This window comes from Alosa pseudoharengus, unplaced genomic scaffold (genome assembly GCF_046254945.1).
Source record: "Alosa pseudoharengus isolate Yale_2024_CS ecotype anadromous, Long Island Sound unplaced genomic scaffold, YU_APseudo_1.1 YU_APseudo_1.1_scf_8, whole genome shotgun sequence".
Taxonomy (NCBI): Eukaryota; Metazoa; Chordata; class Actinopteri; order Clupeiformes; family Clupeidae; genus Alosa; species Alosa pseudoharengus.
The window spans coordinates 17,972,580-17,992,838 of NW_027468870.1; the positions used below are offsets into that span (position 1 = coordinate 17,972,580).

Consider the following 20,259-nt stretch of genomic DNA (forward strand, 5'->3'; position numbering starts at 1 on the left):
AGCCATGACAGCTACACATTACGGAAACAGTGAAAACAAAAAATACCTCTCTAACCAACGTAACATATTTAGCTGAAGTTAGCGATGCAGATGAAGTTTAGCATAGGCTACCTGTTGTGGAGAAATATGGCCAGCTCTGCATCAGACTTGATATTCTTAGTTTGACGAAGACGTCACCATCTCAGGAAGCTCCTCCGATGTCCACTTAATTTGTTTCTTGTTTTAATTTTGGAAATGTGCCTGCCTCTTGTAGGCGTTCATGACTACAACTGACAGCTGTTGACAGTTGGCCTTTGCTAATTTGGCAACCCAAATAGGAGGACGCGCCAGCATCCCAGAGAGTTGTGTTTTCCCAAGATGGCGCCCGTCTGTATATGTGAACGAGACGTGAACGGTACTGTTTTTCTTTTTAATAAACTGCCTGTAGACTTACACAGTTCTCAATGCTTCGGTTTACATGTAGATACCCTCATTATGCTACGGTGTAAGTGTGTTGCTATTTGGAGCCTTGGTAGCGATTTATTTTTACATCGTTGTTTGGTGGGTCAGGTGACGAGCCGTCGAATCACAGCACAGCACCCAGAATGCATTGCAACACACCGTCATGAAGGGACTCATCGTTAGGTCGGCTTTAAATAGCATACAGAACCTATAGTAATTAAACATTGTCTGTAAGCTCCACAGATCGTTGAATTCATTGTGGACTTCTTGCCTGGCAATGATGAGTAACTTAACTTGAATAGTAGTGATGCGTGGATGTGGATAATATCTGTATGAAAGTGTATTAAATAGAAAATTTCTCAATGTAATAATCTATACAACTGTACACGTGACTAAGTTTGAATGGAGCTAGCTGGGCATAGGACTGGGCTGAATGGATTGGGAAAATACTTTATCTATTTATTTTTTTAATGACCTATATGAACATGGTTTGGCTTTATTTTACATGACCTTTACAACTGGTGCTGGCAAGGCATTGAACTGGGCTGAATGGATTTGGAAAATATATATATATATATTTTTTTTTTTAATGACCTGTATCAACATGGATTGGCTTTAAAAAACATTTCTCAAAACAATTAGTGCAAATTGCACCACATAATGGATTATCTGCAAAAGTGTGTATCTTGCTCAACATGCTTAGTCTATGTCTCAAAAGCAAGTATACCAATGAAACTGTCAGTGCAATCAAAATGACAAGTCCTTATGCCATTGTTTGTCAAAATAGCCAAACTGCTTTGTACTGTTGTCAATATGACAATTTACTCTGTAAGTATTTTCTGATGAAAAATGTGCAAGGCAGCACCGTTTTCTATGTGGCATAGCTATTTCAAAACTACAACGTTACACATTATTGTGTGTGTGAATGGGGTTGATTGCAAGAGAGTCAATTTGTTTACTGTTGAGAGACATTGTGGCAATATAAAGACAACAAAGGCTTTTACAGCATTGTGGAAATTAAAAATGACCAATATACCGTAAAATACCCCTTGGTCAGGGCTATGCACCACTGTACATCTGTCTGTCAGATCACAATATATATACATATGCTAGACAGACTATGACAATTTATGACAGCTGGTACAACACTTTTGCATGGAATAACTCAAGCAGTGAAATAAGGCCAATGTGGATTATTCAGCATGTAACCAGTGCATTTTGACCAGCATGACATTAGCAATTGAAAATGTAGAAAACTGAAGACATTTGTACAAAATCCACTGCATGGATGTACTAAAGCACTGCTGTTTGGAGAGAATGGAGAGAAACTGCTTTAATGATGTGCACCAGTTTTGAGAATTCCAATTCTGATCTGAGAAATGCACCAAAGTGACTGAGAAAAACTGTGCCTTTGCCCACCCCCCACCACCAAAAAAAAACTTAACAAACAATCAGAGATCTGCCTCCATGATTCACAGTAAGAAATATGACATTTTTGTTAGGCCTTGTTAATCTTCTCCAAACCTACCATTTATGGTTATGATCATAAAATGACATGTGGTCTCATCGCTCCAAACAACTTTGCTCCCGAAGTTCTGAGCCCTAGGTGCTGTTTGGCATAAAAATGCTGTTTTTGGCATAGGCAAAGTAAAGGGTTTTGCAGCCCATTTTTGTTTAAGTGCCACTTTATGGTGGATCTTGAAACAGTCTTACAGTGAAGACTTTCTTACAGTGAAGCCACTGTTGGTCTGCCTGCCTTGGTATCAATCGGGCCACTAATTCGTCACTTCTTTCTATCACTATCAGGCTTTGAAGACTACCGACTGCTATTTTCAAATCATTGGATGTATGCAGTTCAACTAAAGTTTCTCACAAATTGTTTGACAGCTCTTTTAGATATTTTTGTTTTCCTTGGGAATTTCCATGTTAAATAAAGTTGTCTGCTCAAACAGACCCTGTATTTGTACACTTTGTGTTTGTTTTGTCGCTGTCGTTTGACAAATCCGGTAAAATCCTAGATGAGGCAACTTGTGTGTGGTAACAGCCTGAATGTTATCACAGAGTTCTCAGATAAATACAGGAGCAACCTGTGCGGAGTCAGACATTTTCCTTAACCATTACTGAATAGCATCAACACCACAAAGAGAAACCATGAGGCCAGTGATCGCGCTGTTCTTTGCACTGATGGTGATGAGTGCACTGGTGTGCAGTAAGTACAGTTTAACTTTACTATCAGTCTGTTTCCTTTTGATGGAGTCATCCTGTATGAACTGTGGAGTATGAATATGTCTGCTGCTTTTGACTGCCATTGAATAGTTTAATATAATATTGTGTACGCTTTACAGATGTCTACGCTGCATGTGAGAATGGGGGCTGTTACCGGAAATGCGAAAGAAATCAATATATAGACCATAGTTCATACTGTGGTGGTGGAAATGTGTAAGTTGAATTTTGTTTATTAACATCTTTGGCTACTGTGTGCAACATGTGGCATGAAATCATGTTTCTCTTCTCAGATGCTGTGTTAACAAAGGAGATGGCGGCTGGTGAGGACTATGGAAGAATGTGAACTATTAAAGGAAGACTTTGTGGATCAAGCAGCATGATTATTAACACATTGATATTGTTTCTAATCAATATTGGTCTGTTTAGAAATTACTTTGTTTGATGCAAATTTCATTAAAAAATGAATGGATTCCACATCAGTCAGTATGGTTGCATTCATTTCAAATATATTTTTAGATTAGGAAATGTATTTATTTCACACACATAAGCTGTGATTGGACTTTCCAAAACACTGAAAAATAGGATGAAGCTACATGACTTAATTCCCAGAGGACTGGGGCCAAATTCAAGCACTGTGGTGACTGACATACTCTGATATTTTTGAAAATGTGACCACCTTTAAACAGTGACAGATACAAACTGCTGGACCAACTAACACATTGACGATGACAAGGGGCATCTGTGGTCTAACTGCTGCAACAACAGCCGGCTGTATGGCCCTTTGCACATTGGATCATTCCATGTAAATTCAGACAAAATCCAGGGAAATGGTTGCTGCATATTTTGCTCAAAGTTTGTCTACAGACCTGTTTGTTTTTGTTAAATTCTAATGCTTTCATAATACAAAACTAGTGATATTGAGGGTCTTGTAAACTCTTTTTTCACATCCACATGTCAGTTGCACGGGAAGGAGGGGGAGGGAGTGCCGAGCTAGCTCTGTTTTGTTTGAACGTCAACAGAAGTGGCGTTACCGAACATCGCTTAGAGCACCTTTAATGTTGAACCAATATTTGAGGTCTCTGCCACAAATGCACATGAAGATATTAAGGATAAAATAAGGTGTGATTGCCTTTTGCAAATCTAAAAATGGCATGTAGGAAGATGAAAATCAATGTGGGAATAGCTCCGTTTACAGTCATTTTGTGTATAAAGTGCTAATGATGTACCATGTTTCATTCATACATAAATACACTTACTTGGTTAAATTTTTCATTCTCCCTCATTTTCATTCTTGTCCCTGAGGCAAAAAGAAAATGATTGAAAAATGATTTTGACTTTATTTATTTATCTATGGTACAACATTGGCACGTTGTACTAATGCCCATACACTGAGCTACTTTCACATATTTTCAAGTGCCTACTCGCTACCCCACATATAATTTTAATTCTATGAAAATGACGAAAAACACAACCTTCCCCTTCTTAAAATCCATTATATGTAGACAACTCAATTATTGCTACAACATTATGAAAGCATAGTATGAAAAGAAAAAAATAATGATTGATACCAAATGCATACAAAAACAAGTTTATACTACCCTTAAGGTCACTGGTTTTGCACTTTTTTTCTCCCAAATCTATAGCCTTGTAGAAAATCAAAGAGAATGTCTTACACACTTTTAATGATTCAGTCATACTGAAAACATTTCAGTTTTGGTGTCTTCCACCCTAAAAAAGTTTTGGCTGCCTACAAGGGCGTAGGTTTGGTCTACCATTTCAGTCAAAAAGTGTTTCACACATCTCAAATATTGGTTAATTGTCATAGTTACCTGAAAAAATACACTTGTTGAATTATTTCAATGCAACTTTAGTAAAAATGTCTGGTTTGCTGATTTAAGAGACATTCAAAAATGATGAGAGAAACCATGAGGCCAGTGATCGCGCTGTTCTTTGCACTGATGGTGATGAGTGCACTGGTGTGCAGTAAGTACAGTTTAACTTTATTATCAGTCTGTTTCCTTTTGATGGAATCATCTCGGTTACATTAACAATTATACATTTTGTCTCCTGTTTTTGACTTCCATTGAATAGAAACTGTGTGTACTCTTTCCAGATGTCTACGCTGGATGTGAGAATGGGAGGTGTTATCGGAAATGCACTAACAATGAATATATAGGCCATAGTTCATACTGTGGTGGTGGAAATGTGTAAGTTGAATAGACAGGTTTTCATACATTAACATTTTTGTCTATTTACAGTGTAAAATGTGACATAAAATCTTATTTCTCTTCTCAGATGCTGTGTTTAAGAAGGAGATTTAAAAAAGGATTTGGGCCATTGCGATCGCTGAACCGTGGTGAAAAACATTAACCTTTTAAGATGGACTTTGTGGATCAAGCAATGTGCACAATTGTTGACAATATTTTTTCAGATCAATATTAGTCTGTTCAAAGATTAACTTTTTTTGATGCCAGTTTAAATAAAATCCAATTTCATTTCAAATTATTTTTTATATTTATAAATGCATTTATTTAACATACACAAGCTGTAATGGGCCTTCCAATAACAAATGAAGACTGGAACCAAATCAAAGCACTGTGGTGACTGCAACTCTGATATTTTGAAAAATGTGACCACTTTTAAACAGAGGCAGATACAGACTGCTGGACTAACACTCTGACAATAACAAGGGGAAACTGTGGTCGAGGTGCTACACCAACAGCCAACTGCATGGCCCTTTAATACACAAGATAGAAAACAGTAGCCAAGGAAACCGCCAACAGGAGTAGAGTATTAAACATATCAAGTATTCCCATGGTGTACAGTCATGACTCGATAAAAAATGTTTACTGAAATGGTGCTGATTATTGCTGGGAGTCAGTCGTTTGAGCAGCAATGGGCAACTTGTGTACCAAACAATTAGAGCACCCCTTTGTTGTTTTACAAATCCAGTAAAATGCAAGAGGAGGTGAAGATACACACATATCAACCCAAAACCGCACCTATCATTCGGTTAGTGAGTCAATTATTAGTATAAGCCAAGCCGATCATACTCTGAGTAATATTATTTTGCTGGGTGTTGAGGTGGAAGAACTCTGGACATCATTGGCCAGTAAGCATTACCACTCACAAGCCAAGGTTCCGCAGCAGCTTTTGTTCCAGCCACGGTCCGACTGCTTGCCCCGGACGTTAGGGAGGAAAGAAGATACCACACCCTCAATTATATTCATAACATTGATTTTTAACACTCCACTACGCTCAGGCTCTGGGTCTATCAAGGAGCTGGGCTAAAGTGCAGTAGTCTGAAAGTTGTGGGTTCAATTCCTGGCTTCCACCATTGTGCCCTTGAGAAAGGCACTTAAAGCTGCTCCGGGGACAATGTAATCCCTTGTCATATAGTTGACATATATAAGCCACTTTGGACAACAGTGTCTGCTAAAGGTAATGGTAGAAAACAGCAGATACCATGTTTATACATGTAGTTCATGTCAGGCAACATGCTTTAGCCAAAAGGAAACAGAGTGACTCACAACGGCCTCATGGTTTCTCTTTGGTGTAGATCCTATCCAGTAAGGATTAAGGGACATTTCTGACTATGGTCCTGTTGTAAGCCTAATTGGGTCATTCCGTGTCAAATCAGATAAGGTTGTTGCTGAACCATCTCGGATTTTGTTTAAACCTGATCTATATCAAGAATGGGTCCCAAAACCAATGCAAGGCCTGTACAATATTTCTGTTCAAATCCTTTGTCTTAGTAGTAATAGTAATGTGAAAATCTATGTGAAAGTAGCTCAGTGGGTATTTAGTGTAGAAAGTGCCAATATAAATAAATTGAGTCAAAATCATTGTTTTGCCTCAGCAATGCTATTTCTGATTATGCTTAAACTGGGATTGCTATTTCTTTTAGCTATCAGAGATATAGTCAGGTAACGTTAGCCTATTAGCCTAGTTTGCTTTGCATTTCAGGACGCTTTTTTGGCGTTTGTTATCAATTATGATCAAACAATCTAATTGTGTAGTGAAAAAGTAACACTACAAGTGACACTTTCACAACGTAATGAAATGATGAGTGGGAAACGGCTCTTGGTAAGGTGAACTTTGGAAAAACCCTACAACTGAACGTGATATGATTTTACCAAATTAAACAGCTTTAGATAAGTTTAGTTGTTGGCGACATCTGTTGGTAAACTGCAACTAGAATTGCGGTTCCGAGGAACTGCAAGAGTGGGTTTGATCAGGGGCATGGAACTCGGCCTCATCCAAGGATTCCAACGGTACCTCATTTATGAAAATCGGGCACACGGATCAAAAGTTTTCTGCATTAACGCAACATCCAATAAGCTAAAACGCATAAATAACATGGTTGCTATGCTGGTTGCTATGGTGGTCACTAGGTTGACATTACAGGGGTGGTTTCTAGGTTGTTGCTAGGGTAATTAGTTAGTTGCTAGTAAGCCATCTTAAGCTGACGGCATAAAGTGATTATTTTAAGAGATACATTTTCAAACCAGAACTGTGTATAGGTCATGGTTAAAAACGTATCAGAATCTCAGAAAAAATCACGTAATGCACCCAGTTTAAGATTTTTTAAGAAGTCAGATTTTTTAAAGGCAATCAAATTTCTGCTGACTCTCTTCTGGCTGCGGTTAAAGGCCAGCGCCTCCTGAGAGGCCTGAAGGGTCAGTTTTGAGGTTGTTGGCTGCTGGAACCGAAAAAAGGACTGCATTTTCTTAAAAGACAATGTGACTGAAGTGCGGGCAAAGTTTGCACAGAAATGTACGATTTTTCCCACCCTCGTCGACCTTGTCATAAAACTTGTTCAAATGATCACACGACGCCTCCTTGCTGCTTTGTCGTCTACATCAGCATTTCTCAAACTTCTTTGACCTGAGGCCCAGTCAAGGCATACTTTGGGGTCATAGGGCCCACCTACATGAACCCACCCCCTCCTCCCAACCCCTATCAAATTGTAATGATATCACAATTATTTTTATACTATATTGCTATACATGCACTTCAAAACAGTCAATGTTTAAAGTGCTAAGATTGTTCACAAAAGTTTGTGAAAGCATGCACATTAGAGTACTGCTTTACTAATGTAAAATATAACTAGATGTACCGCAGAGCGGTACAAAATATGACCGCCGCCCAGTCCAGCACATTTTTTCCACAAAAAGAAATCACGCTGAAAGGCCTATATGATTCTAACTGTCTCACTAAATTGCATTATCCACACTCAATTCTCACTGGTATCTGCTAGACAACAAGTACCAAAACATGATTAGTTCATAGATTTCACATGTAAAATTCATTTTATACAACCCCACCTCCATCTTGCCTGTTTATAATTCTGAGAAATTCTTGATTGTTTGTGTTATGTTTATGTTATGTGTGTGTGTGTGTGTGTGTGAGTGTGTGTGTGTGTGTGTGTGTGTGCGTGCGTGCTTGTGTTTGTGCCTGCGTATGTGCCTGTGCATGCAAGCGTACATATGTCTACTGTGTGAGTATGTGTCATACGTATGATTACTGTGAATGTATGTGTGTGTGTGTGTGTATCTGTGCACATGTGTGCACATGAAATGGGTTAACATGACCCCTGGAGGCAAACATACAGAAAAAAATGGTCATCCTAGGCCCTACAGTTCTCAAGATATTCACAGAGAACTGTGTCTGCCCTACCCTCCTTTCGGGGGGTCCAGTCCAGCGGGGGGGCTACAGATCAAAACGAAAAATGACGGTTCCATGCTATCCATGTGGGGGTACATGCCCACCAAGTTTTGTGTACCCCGGTCTTTCAGTGTCCCGGGAATCCTTGTTGGTGTACGTCACTAAATGTACACATAAATTATTTTATTGTAAGGCCCCCCATGAACGAAAGTACACAAAACTTGGCATGCATTCGGAGGGTGTCATAATGATCCTACACTTTTAATTTCGTGCAGTTTTGACCTTGTCAGCCAGAGATATTGTGATGAAAACACCTAATTTTTTGCTTTTTCATTTTTAACTAGGTGGCGCTATACATAAAATAAGTGGTAATGGGATGGGTTGACATGCCCCCTTAAGACCAACATACATAAAAAAGGTGGACCTCCTAGGCCCTACGGTTATCGAGATATTCACAGAAAACTGTCTCCGGCCATCTACAGGCCAGTTGGTGTATAGTAACATAAATGAATTTATTGTGTGGCCCCCCATGAACGGAATTCCACGAAACTTGGCGTGCATACAGAGGGTGTCATAATGATCCTACACTTCCAATTTTGTACAGTTTTGACTTTGTTAGGTCACAGATACCTTCAATTACAACACCTCATTTTTACTTTTTTGTGTTTAACTAGGTGGCGCTATACATGAAATGAGTGGTTATGGAATGGGTTGACATGGCCCCTTGAGATCAACATACAAAAAAAAAATGGTCCTCCTAAACCCTACGGTTTTCGAGATATTCACAGAAAACTGTGTCTGCCCTACCCTCCTTTCGGGGGGTCCAGTCCAGCGGGGGGGCTACAGATCAAAACGAAAAACGATGGTTCCATGCTATCCATGTGGGGTTACATGCCCACCAAGTTTCGTGTACCCCGGTCTTTCAGTGTCCCGGGAATCATTGACAGAAATTTGGGCATGCGAAAAAGAAAAAAAAAAAAATCTGACTAAACCTATATGACCGCCGCTTCGCTGCGCGGCGGTCATAATTAGGCCTACACTAGTTTCTTTGTTTTTGCATTGTTGCATGATGCTTGCATGAGAAATACTTCTCAAAACAACAGCAATTATATGGGTGCCGTTGTTTTGGGATGTTTCCCTCATGCAAGCATCATACACTGATAGAGTATATATATGCTATTTAATTACATTTCATTTGAATGCCTGAATGTAAGAATTCAGGAAACACAATACCAGCTTTTAACATTTCTGTTGTTTACTAGTTTATGTAAATCGCATAACACATGAACTGTTTACATACTACTGATAGCCCATTACTGTACCCAATAATACTGTGCCCATTAATTAACATATATTAATCAGGCGTCTTGTTTACACATTTAAACCATATTTGCACTTCGAATTTCGACCTAAAGTACCTAAAATGACTCCATTCACTTCACTTCCTTTTTTCTAGCTTGCAAAATCGCGGTTGTTCTGTTTACACATTAAAACCATATTTACACTTCGAATTTCGCTTCCAAATTGTAGTAACTACATCTACGAAGTCTAAGGAAGATAACCACGTAGTCTGTTCAAGATAAGATACATTTTGAAAGAACTACAGACATCGTGAAAGTAGTACCTAAAATGACTCCATTCACTTCACTTCCTTTTTTCTAGCTAGCAAAATCGCGGTTGTTCTGTTTACACATTAAAACCATATTTACACTTCGAATTTCGCTTCCAAATTGTAGTAACTACATCTACGAAGTCTAAGGAAGATAACCATGTAGTCTGTTCAATCACATGACTATAATAAACTGTAACTTACTGAGAGCTAAGGTCATTCTGATTCAGTATGATGAATGGCCATCACGTAAAGCATATGACAACAGCAAATAGCTAACGTTTACGTTAGCCTAACTTACATATCGTTGACGTTGACCCGACACGTTCATAAGTTAGACCATAGACTGATAAGGACGTCCATCAAACTAAAAGGGTTTGTTCTTCGATGTCTTCAAATTCGTTCGAATTCCGTGTGTATCCTGTGTGTCTTTCATGCTGCTATCCTGTTGCCTCTTCCCAGGTGTTCCGGCAACAAGGTTTCACACGAGATTTAAAGGTGCGATTTGTAGGATTGTTTACGAACGTTCTGTAGGCCAAAATCAAAACACTGGTGAACGTTCTCAAGACTACCAGACGCGAGCCTCTTCTGGGTTGCCAGATGTAATGAAGACTTAGCTAACGTTAGTTGACCTGCAGCTGCTTTAACGTTTCTCCAGCCATGACAGCTACACATTACGGAAACAGTGAAAACAAAAAATCCCTCTCTAACCAACGTAACATATTTAGCTGAAGTTAGCGATGCAGATGAAGTTTAGCATAGGCTACCTGTTGTGGAGAAATATGGCCAGCTCTGCGTCAGACTTGATATTCTTAGTTTGACGAAGACGTCACCATCTCAGGAAGCTCCTCCGATGTCCACTTAATTTGTTTCTTGTTTTAATTTTGGAAATGTGCCTGCCTCTTGTAGGCGTTCATGACTACAACTGACAGCTGTTGACAGTTGGCCTTTGCTAATTTGGCAACCCAAATAGGAGGACGCGCCAGCATCCCAGAGAGTTGTGTTTTCCCAAGATGGCGCCCGTCTGTATATGTGAACGAGACGTGAACGGTACTGTTTTTCTTTTTAATAAACTGCCTGTAGACTTACACAGTTCTCAATGCTTCGGTTTACATGTAGATACCCTCATTATGCTACGGTGTAAGTGTGTTGCTATTTGGAGCCTTGGTAGCGATTTATTTTTACATCGTTGTTTGGTGGGTCAGGTGACGAGCCGTCGAATCACAGCACAGCACCCAGAATGCATTGCAACACACCGTCATGAAGGGACTCATCGTTAGGTCGGCTTTAAATAGCATACAGAACCTATAGTAATTAAACGTTGTCTGTAAGCTCCACAGATCGTGGAATTGATTGTGGACTTCTTGCCTGGCAATGATGAGTAACTTAACTTGAATAGTAGTGATGCGTGGATGTGCATAATATCTGTATGAAAGTGTATTAAATAGAAAATTTCTCAATGTAATAATCTATACAACTGTACACGTGACTAAGTTTGAATGGAGCTAGCTGGGCATAGGACTGGGCTGAATGGATTGGGAAAATACTTTATCTGTTTATTTTTTTAATGACCTATATGAACATGGTTTGGCTTTATTTTACATGACCTTTACAACTGGTGCTGGCAAGGCATTGAACTGGGCTGAATGGATTTGGAAAATATATATATATATATATATATATATTTTAATGACCTGTATCAACATGGATTGGCTTTAAAAAACATTTCTCAAAACAATTAGTGCAAATTGCACCACATAATGGATTATCTGCAAAAGTGTGTATCTTGCTCAACATGCTTAGTCTATGTCTCAAAAGCAAGTATACCAATGAAACTGTCAGTGCAATCAAAATGACAAGTCCTTATGCCATTGTTTGTCAAAATAGCCAAACTGCTTTGTACTGTTGTCAATATGACAATTTACTCTGTAAGTATTTTCTGATGAAAAATGTGCAAGGCAGCACCGTTTTCTATGTGGCATAGCTATTTCAAAACTACAACGTTACACATTATTGTGTGTGTGAATGGGGTTGATTGCAAGAGAGTCAATTTGTTTACTGTTGAGAGACATTGTGGCAATATAAAGACAACAAAGGCTTTTACAGCATTGTGGAAATTAAAAATGACCAATATACAGTAAAATACCCCTTGGTCAGGGCTATGCACCACTGTACATCTGTCTGTCAGATCACAATATATATACATATGCTAGACAGACTATGACAATTTATGACAGCTGGTACAACACTTTTGCATGGAATAACTCAAGCAGTGAAATAAGGCCAATGTGGATTATTCAGCATGTAACCAGTGCATTTTGACCAGCATGACATTAGCAATTGAAAATGTAGAAAACTGAAAACATTTGTACAAAATCCACTGCATGGATGTACTAAAGCACTGCTGTTTGTTCAAGATGGAGAGAAACTGCTTTAATGATGTGCACCAGTTTTGAGAATTCCAATTCTGATCTGAGAAATGCACCAAAGTGACTGAGAAAAACTGTGCCTTTGCCCACCCCCCACCACCAAAAAAAAACTTAACAAACAATCAGAGATCTGCCTCCATGATTCACAGTAAGAAATATGACATTTTTGTTAGGCCTTGTTAATCTTCTCCAAACCTACCATTTATGGTTATGATCATAAAATGACATGTGGTCTCATCGCTCCAAACAACTTTGCTCCCGAAGTTCTGAGCCCTAGGTGCTGTTTGGCATAAAAATGCTGTTTTTGGCATAGGCAAAGTAAAGGGTTTTGCAGCCCATTTTTGTTTAAGTGCCACTTTATGGTGGATCTTGAAACAGTCTTACAGTGAAGACTTTCTTACAGTGAAGCCACTGTTGGTCTGCCTGCCTTGGTATCAATCGGGCCACTAATTCGTCACTTCTTTCTATCACTATCAGGCTTTGAAGACTACCGACTGCTATTTTCAAATCATTGGATGTATGCAGTTCAACTAAAGTTTCTCACAAATTGTTTGACAGCTCTTTTAGATATTTTTGTTTTCCTTGGGAATTTCCATGTTAAATAAAGTTGTCTGCTCAAACAGACCCTGTATTTGTACACTTTGTGTTTGTTTTGTCGCTGTCGTTTGACAAATCCGGTAAAATCCTAGATGAGGCAACTTGTGTGTGGTAACAGCCTGAATGTTATCACAGAGTTCTCAGATAAATACAGGAGCAACCTGTGCGGAGTCAGACATTTTCCTTAACCATTACTGAATAGCATCAACACCACAAAGAGAAACCATGAGGCCAGTGATCGCGCTGTTCTTTGCACTGATGGTGATGAGTGCACTGGTGTGCAGTAAGTACAGTTTAACTTTACTATCAGTCTGTTTCCTTTTGATGGAGTCATCCTGTATGAACTGTGGAGTATGAATATGTCTGCTGCTTTTGACTGCCATTGAATAGTTTAATATAATATTGTGTACGCTTTACAGATGTCTACGCTGCATGTGAGAATGGGGGCTGTTACCGGAAATGCGAAAGAAATCAATATATAGACCATAGTTCATACTGTGGTGGTGGAAATGTGTAAGTTGAATTTTGTTTATTAACATCTTTGGCTACTGTGTGCAACATGTGGCATGAAATCATGTTTCTCTTCTCAGATGCTGTGTTAACAAAGGAGATGGCGGCTGGTGAGGACTATGGAAGAATGTGAACTATTAAAGGAAGACTTTGTGGATCAAGCAGCATGATTATTAACACATTGATATTGATTCTAATCAATATTGGTCTGTTTAGAAATTACTTTGTTTGATGCAAATTTCATTAAAAAACGAATGGATTCCACATCAGTCAGTATGGTTGCATTCATTTCAAATATATTTTTAGATTAGGAAATGTATTTATTTCACACACATAAGCTGTGATTGGACTTTCCAAAACACTGAAAAATAGGATGAAGCTACATGACTTAATTCCCAGAGGACTGGGGCCAAATTCAAGCACTGTGGTGACTGACATACTCTGATATTTTTGAAAATGTGACCACCTTTAAACAGTGACAGATACAAACTGCTGGACCAACTAACACATTGACGATGACAAGGGGCATCTGTGGTCTAACTGCTGCAACAACAGCCGGCTGTATGGCCCTTTGCACATTGGATCATTCCATGTAAATTCAGACAAAATCCAGGGAAATGGTTGCTGCATATTTTGCTCAAAGTTTGTCTACAGACCTGTTAAATGTTTTTGTTAAATTCTAATGCTTTCATAATACAAAACTAGTGATATTGAGGGTCTTGTAAACTCTTTTTTCACATCCACATGTCAGTTGCACGGGAAGGAGGGGGAGGGAGTGCCGAGCTAGCTCTGTTTTGTTTGAACGTCAACAGAAGTGGCGTTACCGAACATCGCTTAGAGCACCTTTAATGTTGAACCAATATTTGAGGTCTCTGCCACAAATGCACATGAAGATATTAAGGATAAAATAAGGTGTGATTGCCTTTTGCAAATCTAAAAATGGCATGTAGGAAGATGAAAATCAATGTGGGAATAGCTCCGTTTACAGTCATTTTGTGTATAAAGTGCTAATGATGTACCATGTTTCATTCATACATAAATACACTTACTTGGTTAAATTTTTCATTCTCCCTCATTTTCATTCTTGTCCCTGAGGCAAAAAGAAAATGATTGAAAAATGATTTTGACTTTATTTATTTATCTATGGTACAACATTGGCACGTTGTACTAATGCCCATACACTGAGCTACTTTCACATATTTTCAAGTGCCTACTCGCTACCCCACATATAATTTTAATTCTATGAAAATGACGAAAAACACAATCTTCCCCTTCTTAAAATCCATTATATGTAGACAACTCAATTATTGCTACAACATTATGAAAGCATAGTATGAAAAGAAAAAAATAATGATTGATACCAAATGCATACAAAAACAAGTTTATACTACCCTTAAGGTCAAATCAAAGAGAATGTCTTACACACTTTTAATGATTCAGTCATACTGAAAACATTTCAGTTTTGGTGTCTTCCACCCTAAAAAAGTTTTGGCTGCCTACAAGGGCGTATGTTTGGTCTACCATTTCAGTCAAAAAGTGTTTCACACATCTCAAATATTGGTTAATTGTCATAGTTACCTGAAAAAATACACTTGTTGAATTATTTCAATGCAACTTTAGTAAAAATGTCTGGTTTGCTGATTTAAGAGACATTCAAAAATGATGAGAGAAACCATGAGGCCAGTGATCGCGCTGTTCTTTGCACTGATGGTGATGAGTGCACTGGTGTGCAGTAAGTACAGTTTAACTTTATTATCAGTCTGTTTCCTTTTGATGGAATCATCTCGGTTACATTAACAATTATACATTTTGTCTCCTGTTTTTGACTTCCATTGAATAGAAACTGTGTGTACTCTTTCCAGATGTCTACGCTGGATGTGAGAATGGGAGGTGTTATCGGAAATGCACTAACAATGAATATATAGGCCATAGTTCATACTGTGGTGGTGGAAATGTGTAAGTTGAATAGACAGGTTTTCATACATTAACATTTTTGTCTATTTACAGTGTAAAACGTGACATAAAATCTTATTTCTCTTCTCAGATGCTGTGTTTAAGAAGGAGATTTAAAAAAGGATTTGGGCCATTGCGATCGCTGAACCGTGGTGAAAAACATTAACCTTTTAAGATGGACTTTGTGGATCAAGCAATGTGCACAATTGTTGACAATATTTTTTCAGATCAATATTAGTCTGTTCAAAGATTAACTTTTTTTGATGCCAGTTTGAATAAAATCCAATTTCATTTCAAATTATTTTTTATATTTATAAATGCATTTATTTAACATACACAAGCTGTAATGGGCCTTCCAATAACAAATGAAGACTGGAACCAAATCAAAGCACTGTGGTGACTGCAACTCTGATATTTTGAAAAATGTGACCACTTTTAAACAGAGGCAGATACAGACTGCTGGACTAACACTCTGACAATAACAAGGGGAAACTGTGGTCGAGGTGCTACACCAACAGCCAACTGCATGGCCCTTTAATACACAAGATAGAAAACAGTAGCCAAGGAAACCGCCAACAGGAGTAGAGTATTAAACATATCAAGTATTCCCATGGTGTACAGTCATGACTCGATAAAAAATGTTTACTGAAATGGTGCTGATTATTGCTGGGAGTCAGTCGTTTGAGCAGCAATGGGCAACTTGTGTACCAAACAATTAGAGCACCCCTTTGTTGTTTTACAAATCCAGTAAAATGCAAGAGGAGGTGAAGATACACACATATCAACCCAAAACCGCACCTATCATTCGGTTAGTGAGTCAATTATTAGTATAAGCCAAGCCGATCATACTCTGAGTAATATTATTTTGCTGGGTGTTGAGGTGGAAGAACTCTGGACATCATTGGCCAGTAAGCATTACCACTCACAAGCCAAGGTTCCGCAGCAGCTTTTGTTCCAGCCACGGTCCGACTGCTTGCCCCGGACGTTAGGGAGGAAAGAAGATACCACACCCTCAATTACATTCATAACATTGATTTTTAACACTCCACTACGCTCAGGCTCTGGGTCTATCAAGGAGCTGGGCTAAAGTGCAGTAGTCTGAAAGTTGTGGGTTCAATTCCTGGCTTCCACCATTGTGCCCTTGAGAAAGGCACTTAAAGCTGCTCCGGGGACAATGTAATCCCTTGTCATATAGTTGACATATATAAGCCACTTTGGACAACAGTGTCTGCTAAAGGTGGTAGAAATGGTAGAAAACAGCAGATACCATGTTTATACATGTAGTTCATGTCAGGCAACATGCTTTAGCCAAAAGGAAACAGAGTGACTCACAACGGCCTCATGGTTTCTCTTTGGTGTAGATCCTATCCAGTAAGGATTAAGGGACATTTCTGACTATGGTCCTGTTGTAAGCCTAATTGGGTCATTCCGTGTCAAATCAGATAAGGTTGTTGCTGAACCATCTCGGATTTTGTTTAAACCTGATCTATATCAAGAATGGGTCCCAAAACCAATGCAAGGCCTGTACAATATTTCTGTTCAAATCCTTTGTCTTAGTAGTAATAGTAACTTGAAAATCTATGTGAAAGTAGCTCAGTGTATGGGTATTTAGTGTAGAAAGTGCCAATATAAATAAATTGAGTCAAAATCATTGTTTTGCCTCAGGGTCAAAAATGAAAACCCATAGGTATATGTAATGTAACCAAGTAAGTGTATCTATGAATGAAACATGGTACATCTTTGGAACTTTGTACATGAAATGAGTATAAACTGAGCTATTCCCTAATCGATTTTGTGCTCCTACTAGCTACCCCACATACCATTTTAGTCCTATAAACATTGCCAAAAAAAGCAATCACACCTTGTTTAATCCTTAATATCTCATGTGGATTTGTTGCAGAGACTTCAAATATTGGCTCAACATTAATAAAGCATTTGCATACAAAATAATTATTGGTGCCATGTGGATACAAAAAAAAAATTAGTTAACAAGACCCTCGATATCAATTTTGCAATTTATACATGGCCTTATTTAAAACTAATTGGCATGCAGTACAACCTTTGAACTGACTAATCATAACGAGAACATGTCTGTCTTCCACCCTACAAAGTTTGGACAGGCTAGGAATAATATTTTTCAAGATATTAATGCCCATAACCCCAAGATAAGGCATTTCTGAGAGTGTAAACATTACACAAAATATAGGGTGAAAAAATGTATGAAAATATTGGAATTTAACAAAAAAATATTTTGCATGTCTCAAATCTTGAGCAAAATCTGAGACGGTGCAGCAACCATTTTCCTGGATTTGGTCTGATTTGACATGGCATGGCCCAACTTCTTTTATGGTTACACCTGCTTTTATATACAAGAAAGAAATCTGCAGCAAACACCCCCATACCACCATGTTACAATGTTACTGCTACCCCCAACATCTCGGATTTTATACTGGCCAGACAACAGAGATAAACGTTCAAGCACATCCTCTCAGCTGACAAAATTGTTTTATCTAAGAATTTACAATAAGTTGGCTACATCACTGAACAAAGCTGTGTTATTTAGACTAGAGTATGGGAGTTCAATTCATGCTTGAGTGTAGGCCTATCTAGCCTACATGTGTTTTTATGCTGGTGGTGAGTTTCAAGAGAAACGTGTCTGTGTCTGTCTTGCAATTCAGAAATTGTGAAAAAGAAAATAACACCACTCACAGTGGACTGCCTGAAAGGAATGCCTGGGGAATTGGTAATGAGTCCTTGACATAAATCTTGTTTGCAATCATGATCTCAGAGGAAATGTAGCCTACCTGCTCACATGCAATAACACAATGGTCAATTTAGTAGGCCCAGATCATCTTTGCTATTTATTTTTCTCTTTTAATTAAATTGGTCAGGGCTATGCACCACTGTACATCTGTCTGTCAGATCACAATATATATACATATGCTAGACAGACTATGACAATTTATGACAGCTGGTACAACACTTTTGCATGGAATAACTCAAGCAGTGAAATAAGGCCAATGTGGATTATTCAGCATGTAACCAGTGCATTTTGACCAGCATGACATTAGCAATTGAAAATGTAGAAAACTGAAGACATTTGTACAAAATGCATGGATGTACTAAAGCACTGCTGTTTGTTCAAGATGGAGAGAAACTGCTTTAATGATGTGCACCAGTTTTGAGAATTCCAATTCTGATCTGAGAAATGCACCAAAGTGACTGAGAAAAACTGTGCCTTTGCCCACCCCCCACCACCAAAAAAAAACTTAACAAACAATCAGAGATCTGCCTCCATGATTCACAGTAAGAAATATGACATTTTTGTTAGGCCTTGTTAATCTTCTCCAAACCTACCATTTATGGTTATGATCGATCATAAAATGACATGTGGTCTCATCGCTCCAAACAACTTTGCTCCCGAAGTTCTGAGCCCTAGGTGCTGTTTGGCATAAAAATGCTGTTTTTGGCATAGGCAAAGTAAAGGGTTTTGCAGCCCATTTTTGTTTAAGTGCCACTTTATGGTGGATCTTGAAACAGTCTTACAGTGAAGACTTTCTTACAGTGAAGCCACTGTTGGTCTGCCTGCCCAACCCTTTCTCATCTCAGGGCGTCATATAAGGCCGTTTTGTCACGTCCTTCGGCGTTTTCTGTCCACGCATATAGCACCCTTTCGCGTGTAGGTGCACGCTCATGGCTTTCAACCAACTTCAGCGTAAAACCACCAGCGATGTTATTAGACGCTCTGGGCTCATGGCTTTCTCCAATGCAACCCACGGGCGTTTCACAGGACGCATTCGGATTTGGCCAAATTGCAATACAAGGGCGACATATCCGACGCTTTCAGCAACAGTGCGGACAATTTGGTTTTGTTTTAAATTATCCATTAGCCTAACCTTATTTTAAACCTGGACGTGTGCTTGGTAGGTCTAACAAAAAAAAACACAATAACAGGTGAAATGCCCGTGCCATCTATTGGCCGCATAGAGGAGTATATTGGTCGTTTTCAATACCTTTACCGTGCGAGAGAGAGATGGCTTTCTCCAATGCAACCCACGTTTCACAGGACGCTTTCGGATTTGGCCTTCAATCCAAGGGCGACATATCTGGCGCTTTCAGTAAAAGCGCGGACAATTTGGTCTTGTTTCAAATTATCCAGTAACCTTAATTTAAACATGAAAGTGTGCTTGTTAGGCTTAGCCAAAAAACACAATAATATGTGACATGCCCATGCCATCTATTGCCTGCATAGAGGATTTGATTGGCCGTTTTCAACACATTATCGTGCGAGAGAGACGCTCATGGCTTTATTCAATAAAACCCACATATGCGTTTCACAGGACGCATTCGGATTTGGCCTTTCTAAGAGCGACATATCGGACGCTTTCAGTAACAGTGCGGGCAATTTGCTTTTATTTTAAATGATCCATAATCTTAATTCAAATATAAATGTGCGCTTGGTAGGCCTAACCAAAAAAGTCAATAATATGTGACATGCCCATCTAATGCCAGCTTAGAGGAGTTGCCGTTTTCAACACCTGTATCGTGCGAGAGGGACAATGCAACCCACACAGGCGTTTCACATGACGCATTGGGTACGCATTCGCGGCAAAGCCCACCGCGCCGCACATAGCCCATTGGTTTCCTATGGAGAGCGCAAGGTGTAGTTAACGCGTCCGCTATGCATCTCGGGAAGGCGGCGCGGCGGTGCGTCGAGAGGTTAACGCTAGGCGGTTAGCCAATGAAAGTACATCTTCGGTACACAAGTTCTCTCTTTTGCTCTAGTCTTCCGGTCCGCCTGCCAGAAATATTTGTTCCGCCGCGTGT

At 39.0% G+C, this 20,259-nt stretch overlaps 3 long non-coding RNA genes across 3 annotated transcripts in view; all 3 read left to right on the forward strand.

The window, feature by feature from the left end:
* The first annotated feature begins 2,527 nt into the window (after positions 1–2,527).
* On the forward strand, positions 2,528–3,101 carry LOC143112456 (uncharacterized). Its single transcript, XR_012984753.1, has 3 exons — positions 2,528–2,650; positions 2,787–2,880; positions 2,958–3,101. It is a non-coding gene; the product is annotated as an uncharacterized LOC143112456 (long non-coding RNA).
* A 10,028-nt stretch (positions 3,102–13,129) lies between these two features.
* LOC143112492 (uncharacterized) lies at positions 13,130–13,694 on the forward strand. The gene is made up of 3 exons (XR_012984766.1): positions 13,130–13,252; positions 13,389–13,482; positions 13,560–13,694. It is a non-coding gene; the product is annotated as an uncharacterized LOC143112492 (long non-coding RNA).
* A 6,538-nt stretch (positions 13,695–20,232) lies between these two features.
* Positions 20,233–20,259, forward strand: part of LOC143112367 (uncharacterized) — a 1,366-nt gene continuing 1,339 nt past the window's right edge. The window contains exon 1 of the long non-coding RNA XR_012984727.1: positions 20,233–20,259. This exon is cut by the window's right edge and continues 142 nt beyond it. This is a non-coding gene — a long non-coding RNA (uncharacterized LOC143112367).